An 11,332-nucleotide genomic window follows, 5' to 3' on the forward strand; every position below is an offset into this window, starting at 1 on the left:
TTTCTTTGGGACAAAAAATTATTTTGAAAACTTTACATAACGAGGTATTTGCTTAATAATATCCAGTAAAGGGATATTTACCTCCACCTTTTAGAAGGTGTCCATAATCTCCTCATCCTCCGATTTGCGTCTTGTGCTCTTTAGTCTTAACGGGAATGGTGGCACTAGCTTGTAATCTATAAGAATCGGTTTTACTTGTCTTGGAGTTTGTTTTTCTTCCACTTCTTCAATTTCTTCTTCACCAATCTTTTTTTTTTTTTTTTTTCTTTTCAGTTTCTTCATCTGTTTTGCTTAGGCCCTCATAAATTTTACCACTTCTCAACGAGATTGCGCTCACATTATGCTTCGGGTTTTCTTCTGTCTAAACAGGTAGTTACCCTTAAGAACCCGATCGACTCACGTAAGTGGCAGACTGAGACATTTGTTGTTCCAAAATTTTTTTATTCTTAGCATGGTTTCATTTTGGAAACATGAGTGTTGGTGGCTAAGCTTTTTACAATGTCTTCCAAGCCCATGCTAGAGTTGCCACTCAAAACAATTACAGATTTCAGCAACTGATTAACTATAATGATTTAATCCTAAATTAGGTGATCATGCTAAAAAAATGAAAACAAACATTCATTAAAAACGGAAATAATTAGATAGAATCATAAATAAAACCAAGTCTAATGGTTAACTACAAAAAAGTACTATTCTTTGCAGCACTGGAATCTAAGGTTTTAGCCTGACATGGATAAAATCAGATCTAGAACAATAAAAAGTAAATTAAGCGACTAATCTTACTAAACTAAATGAAAGATTAGATCCACGGTCTTTAGATCTTTAGAAATTGATGAAAATGGAGAAAATTTGTGCCAACAATCATTTCTGGTCGACCTGGAACGACTAAAGTTTTAACTGATGAGATAGGGGTATTTATACGTAAGCCAGCAACATCAAACACATATTTTAGAAAAACACAATCATGTTTTAGGAAGTAACACGACCGTGTTTATGACTCAAGGTCCTTAAAATAACCTTCTAATGAAGTATGTTGCTATATCTGTCAAAAAATCAAAAACACAATCGTGCTTTATAGAGAAACACAATCGTGTAAGTGCTTCAAGGTCCCAATAATTGATTTTTGGCTTGGAGAATTTTCAAAGACGAAACATAATCAAAACACGACCGCGTGTCCAAAAACACGATCATGTAAATCAAATAACGTGTGTTTCAGATGCGAAATCTTCTGTTTCATCAATCTATCCCAAGTTCCCACTTCCTTAGGCGTTTTAGCTCCATTAAGTTCCAAATTAAATGCATCCAAGCTGCTCCTAAAATACTGCTCCACTCGAAATATCTTAAGATGACATAAAACATAAGCAATACGAGAATTCAGATGAAAAACATGAGTTGAACATTAGTTAAACTAATGCATATGAAAAAACATAAAATATAGGGTTAATGCCATAAAAGCCATAAGTTTTACACCCCGATTCTAAATTATCCATAAATGGATTTTTTTTTGTTTCTAATTATCCTAAATAGTTGTGACCACGTTTCAAAATCGTATTATCAACCGGTTAAGGTACACAACCAGTTACAACTCTCCTATACTACTCGATCTTTGAAAAATTGTTCATACACCACCAAACATCACCTTTCACAGAAATATATTGCATCAAAAAATGGTTTCATGTAGTTGGTATTAAGAAGAAGAAGAGTTTGAAAATGGTTTCTTACACCATTGTTGCATACAAAAAGCTTCTATTTTGAAGCTGAAAGACACTGAAGTAGAAAGGTACGTGGGGTGCCAATAAGAAATTGATGTCTATGTTTATTCTTATCTTCCATAATCGAGTTCCATAGTGTCACTTACAAGTTTAATTTTTCATCTTGAACAGATGGCTTCATCATCTGGAGCTAAAAAGGTGAAAGGGCATGCAAAGGTTTATGTAACGGACAAGGACTCTGATGATGATCTTATAGATTTCTTTTTCCTGGATTTTGCACCAGAGATCTTTAAACCAACCTCAAACTTGTATGATGACCCATTCTTTAACATATTATGTGATGAAAATATGCTAAGCAGGACTCTTGATGGAATGGGAGATGATGATAAGGAAGCTGGTGTTAAGGATCCAGAACATATCACATTGATGATCAAAATGATGGTGAAGTGGGTGTAGAGTAAAGGGTTCATGATCCAGACATCCATTGGAAACAAATGAAATGTGTAATAGGAGAGTGTTATGAGTCCCCTTCTCAACTCAAGTTTCCATTAACTAAATATGCAGTAGCTAATGGATATCATTTGTGGTTTATGAAGAGTGATAGGCATTGAGTGATTGCTACATGTCCCTTTAGAGTTTATGCTGCTCGGAAGTATAATGAACGAACTTTTCATATTAAATCTATATGTGACATACATCTATGTGCTAGAAATTATAATATTTGAACTTTGGTTAGTTGCAACTGGTTAGCCAAACATTACCTAAAGGATATATTATGAAGCCAAAGATGACATTAACTGAGATGAAGGAAGATGTACTTAGGATGTTTTCAATAGATGTATCTAAGAGGCGATGCCACAGGACTAGGACAAAGGAAAGAAAGATGATAGAAGGTAAGTTAGAAGAACATTTTGCAAAGGTATGGGACTATGCTGTAGAAATCCTCAAGTCTAACCCATGGAGCACTTGTAAGGTGGGAGTAGATTCTAATGCAAGTGGCATGAACTATTTCAAAAGGTTTTATGTGTGTTCAAAGGCTTTTAAGGATGGTTGGAATTGGGGTTGCAGACATGTGATAGGTTTGGATGGTTGTTTCCTAAAGAGCTAGATCAAGGGAGAACTTTTAACTGCTATTGGAAGAGATGCAGACAATCATGTATATCTAATAGCATGGGAAATTATTGATGTAGAGAACAAAGATAATTGGACTTGGTTTATTGAGTTGGTAGTTGTTGATCTTATCCTTGATTGTGGTAGGGGTCTTGTGGTTATTTCCGATCCGCACTAGGTAAATTATATTGTAGATTTTGTTTAATTATTATAAATTTATAATAATTTTGTCTATTAAATGTAAGGGTCTACTACAAGTTGCTACAAAACTACTTCCACATGTTGAACATAGACAATGTGCCAGGCACATCTATGCAAACTTTAGGAAGAAATACATTGGATTAGAGATTAAGAACCTACTTTGGGAAGCTGCCAAAATTACTGTGGAGGGAGTTTAAAGCAACAATGGAGAAAATCAAACACATAACTCCTATTGGCTATGGATGGATTATGTCAAATAAACCACATTCTTGGTGTAGGGCATATTTCTCTCATGGATATGCTTGTGAGGCTGTAGAGAATGGCATATCCGAGTAATTTAATTCAATGATCATTCACATGAGAAAAAACCACTTCTAATAATGCTTGAGGAAATCAGGATTTGTTTGATGAATAGGTTTTATTATCAAGTTGATATAGTTTCTCAATGGAAAGGTGACTATAGCCCAAACACCTTAGAGAAGATTAAGGACTTTGGAAAGCATATGAGGTATGCTTCTTTTATTTTAATTTTGATCTTAAGTCTATACATGTACATTACTAATTACTTACACTAAATGTTTTGGGTTCTGGATAGTAATACTAAGTGGAGGGTAAATATTTTAGAAAGGGCATGGATATTCGGCTTACAAGGTGGATTTAGATGCTCATTCTTGTTCATGCAGATTATGGGAGATATCATGGTTACCATGTGTCCATGCTCAAGCTGCAATCAATTTCACACATAATGATCCAGCTGGTTTTATTTCCTTTTGGTTCCATAAGGACAAGTTCATAGAGACATGGAGAACATGTTACCTGTTAATGGAAGTAATATGTGGCCCCATAGTGAATATTTGAAGCCCTTACCACCCCTTCTCAGGAGAATGCCTGGAAGGCCAAAAACAAAGAGAAGATGACATGCCTTAGAATGAAATGTGGAAAGATGTCTTTTGAAGTGAAATGATAAGATATGAAACGATATTTATGACATGTATGAAAAGAGTTTTCCTTGAAAATTTTTGAAAAGGTTCTATGGTCAAAAACTATGTTATGTTATGAATGAAATGATCTTTCATGTAAAATGTGAGAAATGTTTTGGGTCATAACCCATGTAGCTCATGAGACATTTTTGTGTTATGCATCTCTTTTTGAATTCCATGTATCTTAGGTTACCCTTAAGGAAAGAGGATGATAGATGGAAGTTAGAATTCAAATGATAGAGAATGGAGTGGAACTTTTTATGTTCCTCATTAATTTTATTGATGTAACTCTTAATTGCTTACTTTGGTTGTATTGATGCTTAATGGTAGGGATGGGCATTAGAACCGTCGGAACCAGAACCAGACCGGTACCAAACCGGAACTAGAACGAATTTAGTAATAAGGTCCAGTTACTGGTTCTTCACTTTTATAAAAATCGGTTTTGTTTCTAACACTGGTTCAGTTCTAAAATATTAGAATTGGAGCGAAATTTTTACCGCTTATTGAAATGTACATAACTCACTCATGAAGTCAGAATTACTTGATTTGTTTTCGACATATAATTTGGTTTTTGTACTTCATTTTACACTATATAAATAAATATTTTGGTTAGATATTGAATCAATTATAGGCCTCGAAAGATAGCATATTAGTGTTGTGATTTTTTCGTTTCAACATTGTTTTTTGGAATTTGTCATGCTTTTTAAAATACGCATAACTCACTCATATGAAGTTGGATCTACTTCATATTTTTTATATAATTTAATTTGGTGTTTGTACTTTATTTTAGATTGTAAAAATATATATTTTGTTTAGATATTGAATCAACTATAGGCTCCAGAAGACAACATATCAATGTTGTGATTCTTTCATTTCAACATTTTGTTTTGTTTTGTTTTTTTGGAATATGTCATACTTTTTAAAATACGCATAACTCACTCATACGAAGTTGAAATTACTTGTATTTTTTTCAGCACATAATTTGGTGGTTGTACTTCATTTTAGACTATAGAAATACATATTTTGGTTAGATATTGAATCAACTATTGGCCCCGAAAGAGAGCATATCAATGCTCTGAATTTTCCATTTCAATAGTTTTTTAATGTGTCTCGCTTTTTAAAATACGCATAATTCACTCATATGAAGTTGAAATTACTTGATTTTGTTTCCAAAATATAATTGTAGCACCTGATTCCCGGTAAGTACTCCTTGTAATTAACATTTTTAATTTAATGCATTTTTGTCTTGGACTCAACGAGTTGATGGACCTACTCGCCAAGTAGGAGTAGGATAAGACGCGGAGACTGAACTTTGGACTCGGCGAGTAGACCCTGTTTGGGAAAAAACCCTAATCCGGGTGTTTGCACCCTATTTAAACGCTCTAACTTGGCCTCCTTTGTCCCTAACACTTCCAGAGAGCTGAAGAGCGAAACCCTAGCCCCCATTTTGTTCTTGAGCGTGATTTTGGCTTTGTGAAGAAGATTTGGAACTTAGAAGAAGAAGAAAGAGGTTGTGGTGTGCAAGGAGGAGAGGTAGATTCGGAATCTACACTGCAAGAGGCTTCCATTCAGGTAGAAAATCCCCTACCTTGATCACTAGTTCTTTAGATCCCCTTTTTGTCCCGAAAATGGTGGTTTTCAAGCCCTAAAACACCATACTCCTTGTGTTGGTGCTTAATGGTCTGAAAGGACTTCAGATCTAGACAATATGGGCATAGAGTTTCTATGGTTGGAGTGATTGAGGTCCCCATTGAGTGTATGAACTCATAAAAAGCTTGGATTTGCCTTTTGGAGCTTGTAGGGCCATGCATGCACGTAAAGTTTGCAACTTTACGTGATAAGCTTGCCCTAGGATCATAGATCTATGGTTTTGAAGCGTTGCATGTCGCAGATTTGGTCTATATAGGAAATGGGTCAAGGGACTCGGTGAGTCCCAAAGTGGAACTCGGCGAGCTCTATGATGATGGCCTTAGACTCGACGAGTTGGATGAACAACTCGGCGAGTCATATGAAGATTGCCTGGAACTCGACGAGTTGTTCCTGGACTCGGCGAGTCGGGTCGCGAGTCGGTTCAATCGTCCCAAGTAATGAGTTAAGGGTGACTCAGTGAGTGGGAAGAAGGACTGGTCGAGTAGGACCGGGTTAATAGGAGAAGGACTCGGCGAGTCTATGCCGTGACTCGGCGAGTCCAATCGAATGGACGTTGACTTTGACCAAGGAGTTGACCTTGGACCAAGGGAGGGTCAGTCTTTTGACCTAAGGGTATTTATGGGTGTCTAATCTATGTTCATGATTTATAGCCAGAGGATTACCGGTTCAACAGTCAGGCACTCAGCAAGCAGACTTTCAACGGCTATTTCGAGGTGAGTTACCTTTTAGTAGCAGTGGGTCTAAGGCCACAATGCTGGCCCACTAGTAGGAATTGTATGATTAGATGATTGTCTCTGTGATATTCATCTAGGGTTGCTACTACCTGTGTTATGTTTATGTGTTGTATGATATGATGCTATGTGCTAGTGATAGTAGGGGAGATAGTCCCCAGGTTACCGGTCAATAGGGCCGAAGGGGAAGTCTTGCCCAGCCATGCTAAATAGATTATGTGATACGTGTTATGTGGTAGTGGTAGGGGTGATATAGTCCCCAACATCCGGTCGAGAGGACCGAAGGGGAGACCAGCACCCAGATATGCTAGTCAGTATCCGGTCGAGAGGACCGAAGGGGAGACCAGCACCCAGATATGCTAGTCAGTATCCGGTCGAGAGGACCGAAAGGGAGACCAACACCCAGATATGCTAGTCAGTATCTGGTCGAGAGGACCGAAGGGGTAGATCGGGCACCCAGATATGTCTGACAATATATGTATGTTATGTGGTTATTTGGTATGTGGTATGGTGGGGGAGCTCATGAAGCTTCGTGCTTACGGTTTTTAGTTGTTTCTGGTACCTCTTCAGCCAAGGGGAAGGAGCTGGTGCGGTAGCGGCATATCACACACACGATCTTGTTTTTCCACACTATGAGACATTCTGGGATTTATACTCCGATATTATTATGATTTACGTTTTGGTTTACAAACACGAGGCATGTTTTATTAAATGATATGGTCGAATGATATTTTGTTACAACCGTTTTGCAAATCACCTAATTAAAAATGATATTTTGGGCCCGTATTTTGGGATGTTACAGTAATTTAGTGTTTTTACATCATTTTAGAATGTACAAAGTCATGTTTTTGTTAAATCATGGATCATATACATGCCTCAGAAGACAACATATCGATCAGTTCTAGTTTGAAAAAAAAAAAACAAAAAAGCCGGGACCAGAACCGGCACGACACCGATGGTCTAATTCCTGGTTCCTATAATATAGCAAATTCGGTTCTGGTTCCGAACCAGTTCGGTTCTAAAGCTCATCCTTACTTAATAATAACACCAAATGTTTTAATTGTAAACATCTTTGTGGGACCGAGCTTTTATTAAATGCATGTTAATACCCAAATGTTTTATAACAATAACTTTGAAAATTTTTTGAAAAATTTGGGGTGTTACAGCTTTAGCCATGAGGGCTTTCTAAGGGAAAGAGTTGTTAATTTTGTAAGCATTACACTCCTTTATATAATTCCATACAAAAAGTAAAGCTACACCATATAATAATAGAAATTATTAACTAGACTTTAGAAGCATGGGGAACAAAGGAGGGAGTTTGACAAGCAACCTCCCATGCTTGTAAGAGGATACGTTTTTGAGGTCCAAAGAAGAGAAAAAAATGTTGTCTACTTTCTTCAACCATTAGGCCAACTAACTAGTTAAGTTTAAAGTTAAACAAAGTATTCAAAACTTTGTACATGACTTATTTTGTAACATCCCAAAAATAAAGGAAAAATTGTCATTTTAAAAATCCAATCACAAACCATAATTGTTTACAAAACATTGTATCTAATGATAATAATCACAAATCAAAGTGTCCTAGAATCAATGTCATAAAATTAGAAGGATGTGCATAATCACACCTTTGCTTTTCCGTAATCATCTAAAGCACCTGAAACATAACAGTTAAACCTTAAGCCAAATCTTAGTGCGTTCCCCCAAATATGACACAACAAAACATATACAAAAAACATACTAGGTCCATAACCTCATAGTTGGATTACCCCTGACCCACCACCTTTTGGTTGGATTGACCTGATACACAACCTTTTGATTGGATTGTTTAATACATATTGGGTCCACAACCTCACAGTTGGATTACCCCTGGCCCACAACCTATCAGTTGGATTTGCCCGAGTTTGTTGACTGACAACACAAAGCAGTACAGTCTCAACCCACCACACAATGTGTACCATCCCGAATCCCAGGTATAAATTTGAATTGTTTATATTCAATTTGTCAGGGAAACTCGACGAGTTGGAGGCCCTAACTCGTTGAGTAGAGTTCGAGATGGCCGTGTGAATTTTAGAGTCAACTCGATGAGTTGGAGGTGTTGGGTTTTGAGCATTCTAACACTTCCTAAGTGTACATGCAATCCTAATAACATTGAATCTATGTTTTCTCTATATACATGCAAATTTCTTTTTCAAGGTTATTTCCTAACTAGCATGGCATGGGGATTACATAAAACATAAAGAACTAGTAGAAATACATACCTTGTTGTCGCTTGGATTCCTTCAAGACTTTGTGAGCCTAGCACCCCAAATGTTGTGCCTCAAATGCTTCACACAACACTACAACCTTGGAATAACTAGAGAGAATATTTCTACACTCCAAAATCGGCTATGCCCTCACAAGAATACTCTAGTGCCAATTTTGCATGCTATAGGGTTTCTTTTATAGTGTGTCATAATTAGGAGTTACAAATGTAAACCCTAATTGTCATGACTCTTCATTTCTCATGACCCATGGGTTTATAACTCCCATGGACTATCCATGGAGCTCCATATGGTTATAACCAAACCCATAAACCATGGATCATTAATCCACCATAAAAGAATTGATGATTGTCATAATCAATCCTATATATTTAATTAGTCTCACTTTGATCACCAAATTAATTCTAGATTAATACTTGATCAAATACTAATTAAATAATACTATTATTAATATATTAGAACTTATAATATATTAATAATCATAAGTGCCTTATTCTCTCATTTAGTCTATCCAAGTATTGCAATGCCATGCAACCCAAATGGACCATGCCGAGTCGGGTCAAGTTCATACCAAATAAAGTTATGGACTTAGACACTATAGCCAACAGGAGGACCTCAACCCGACGAGTTGGATCTGAGGGAGAAAACCCTAATTTTCAGGGTTTGCACCATATTTAAAGGACCTTAAGCCCTTTAGTCTGCCTCCCTCATCACCTTACCACCCTTTGACAAACCCTAATCGAGTTGTGTGTGTGAGAGAGAAAGAGAGAGACAGGCTAAGAGAGTGTGTTTCGGTGCATTTTTTGAAGGAACTTGAGGAGTTAAAGGCTTGGCACAAGAAGGAGTCCTTGGATCCGACATCTATTCTGTTGTAGTAGCCAACTAGAGGGAAAAAGTCATCACCTCGATCACTTGTTTTTTAGATCTCTTCACTAGATAGTTTATGGCCATTTTTAGTATCTTTTTAGGTCCTTAGTGGTTTTGAGCTTACCTTGAAGCCAAGACTTTTGATCTGGATGTTATTAGTGTTGGATTAGTGTCTAAGTCCATAACTATTTTGGTATGTACTTGACCCGATGGTGCATGGTCCTTTTGGGTTGCCTTCACCAAAGCAACTTGATTGGAGAAATAAATAAAGAGAGAGAGGTTATTATGATTTATTAATATGTTATAAGAATAATATATTAAAGGAGAAATCATATTTGCTTAATTAATATTGGTCGATAATTAATTAGGAATTAATTTTGTGATCAGGTGTAATTAATTAAACTAGAGAGGCTGAATTGTAATTATGTGATAGTTACAGAATATGGTAATGGTTATCCTAAATATGGGTTGAACGAATTCAAGGAGATAAGGATCCTTGAAATCGACCAAAGGATAAAGGATAAGGGTTTTCAAGGCTTATCTTATGGTTGCTTTGTGGATAAGCAACTAGATAAGGATAATGACTGAAACCCTATCTCTACACCTATATAAAGACCCTAAGGCCTTAGAATTCGTGTACTTGTTCCCAAGGAGTCCTAAGGACGAATTCTAACCTCTCTCCTCTCTCTTTATACCTTCTCCATTTGCTCTTGGTGTTTGTAAGCCATTAGAGGAGTGACACTTGTGACTCTAAGCATTCCAAAGTCAATTCAAGGTGGAATTAGGATTGTTATTGCTATATAACAATAAAGGTATGTTCTTAAACCCATTCATATGTTAATATCGATTTCATATACTAGAATTAAGGTTTACAGTCTTGGATTCAAAGCATGTACAATAGAGAAACCTAGATCTAAGCATTAGGGTTTGTATGAGCACATAGGATGTCTTATGACTAAACCCATCAGTGGTATCAGAGCCATTGGTTTGGTTTCAATTGTATGAACTTGATATATTAGGGTTTATTGCCAATAAACCCTAGGAGGTTAGGGTTTTTTGAGATTAGGGTTTGCAAACCCTAATTTGCAAGAGTTTGAATAAGATCTTCAAATCCTTTCCTTAAACCCTTAAATTTTGAAATCTAGGGTTTGTTATAATCCCTTGATTTTCGAAATTTGCCTCCTCCCCAAGATAAGATCCTAATTTTTAGGGATTTGGATTATCCCATATCTTGTAATTATCCTTTAATTGTTATATATGGTAATTCAAGATCTTGCATTATCCATCCATATTTTCGAAATCTATATAGATATTTAAGGGATTAGGATAACTTAAATGTATAAATAGTAATTGTCCTCATTATTTAGATAATCCCTTATGATTTAATAATTAAATTAATAGTCTAATTCAAGATGATTATTAAATCAAGAGTTTTAATATTTAAAATTTTAATTTAAATGTCATAAATTCGAAATTTTAAGATAGATTAAAACTAAATTGTTTTGAAATGTTTCAAAACTTGCCCTCAAGTTTTGGAATTTAAAAGTTGATTAAAAAGGTTTAATTAGGAGTGTTAAATTCTAAAACCCTAGTATTGTTTTGAAAAGTTCAAATCACACCCTTATGGTTTTATTAATTAATTAACGTGTATAATTAAAAGAGATTTAATAAATCCATAAAAGTTTTGGTTTGCAATTTAATTGAATTAAAGGTATAATTATGAATTTGACCACATAGTATTTTAAAAGTATGAAATGCACCCTATATTATATATATAACATTAAAAGTCTAACATTATATATATGTACGAGTAAAAGTCA

The sequence above is a fragment of the Lactuca saligna genome, chromosome 9 (genome assembly GCF_052625555.1).
Source record: "Lactuca saligna cultivar CGN05327 chromosome 9, ASM5262555v1, whole genome shotgun sequence".
In the NCBI taxonomy this organism is placed as follows: Eukaryota; Viridiplantae; Streptophyta; class Magnoliopsida; order Asterales; family Asteraceae; genus Lactuca; species Lactuca saligna.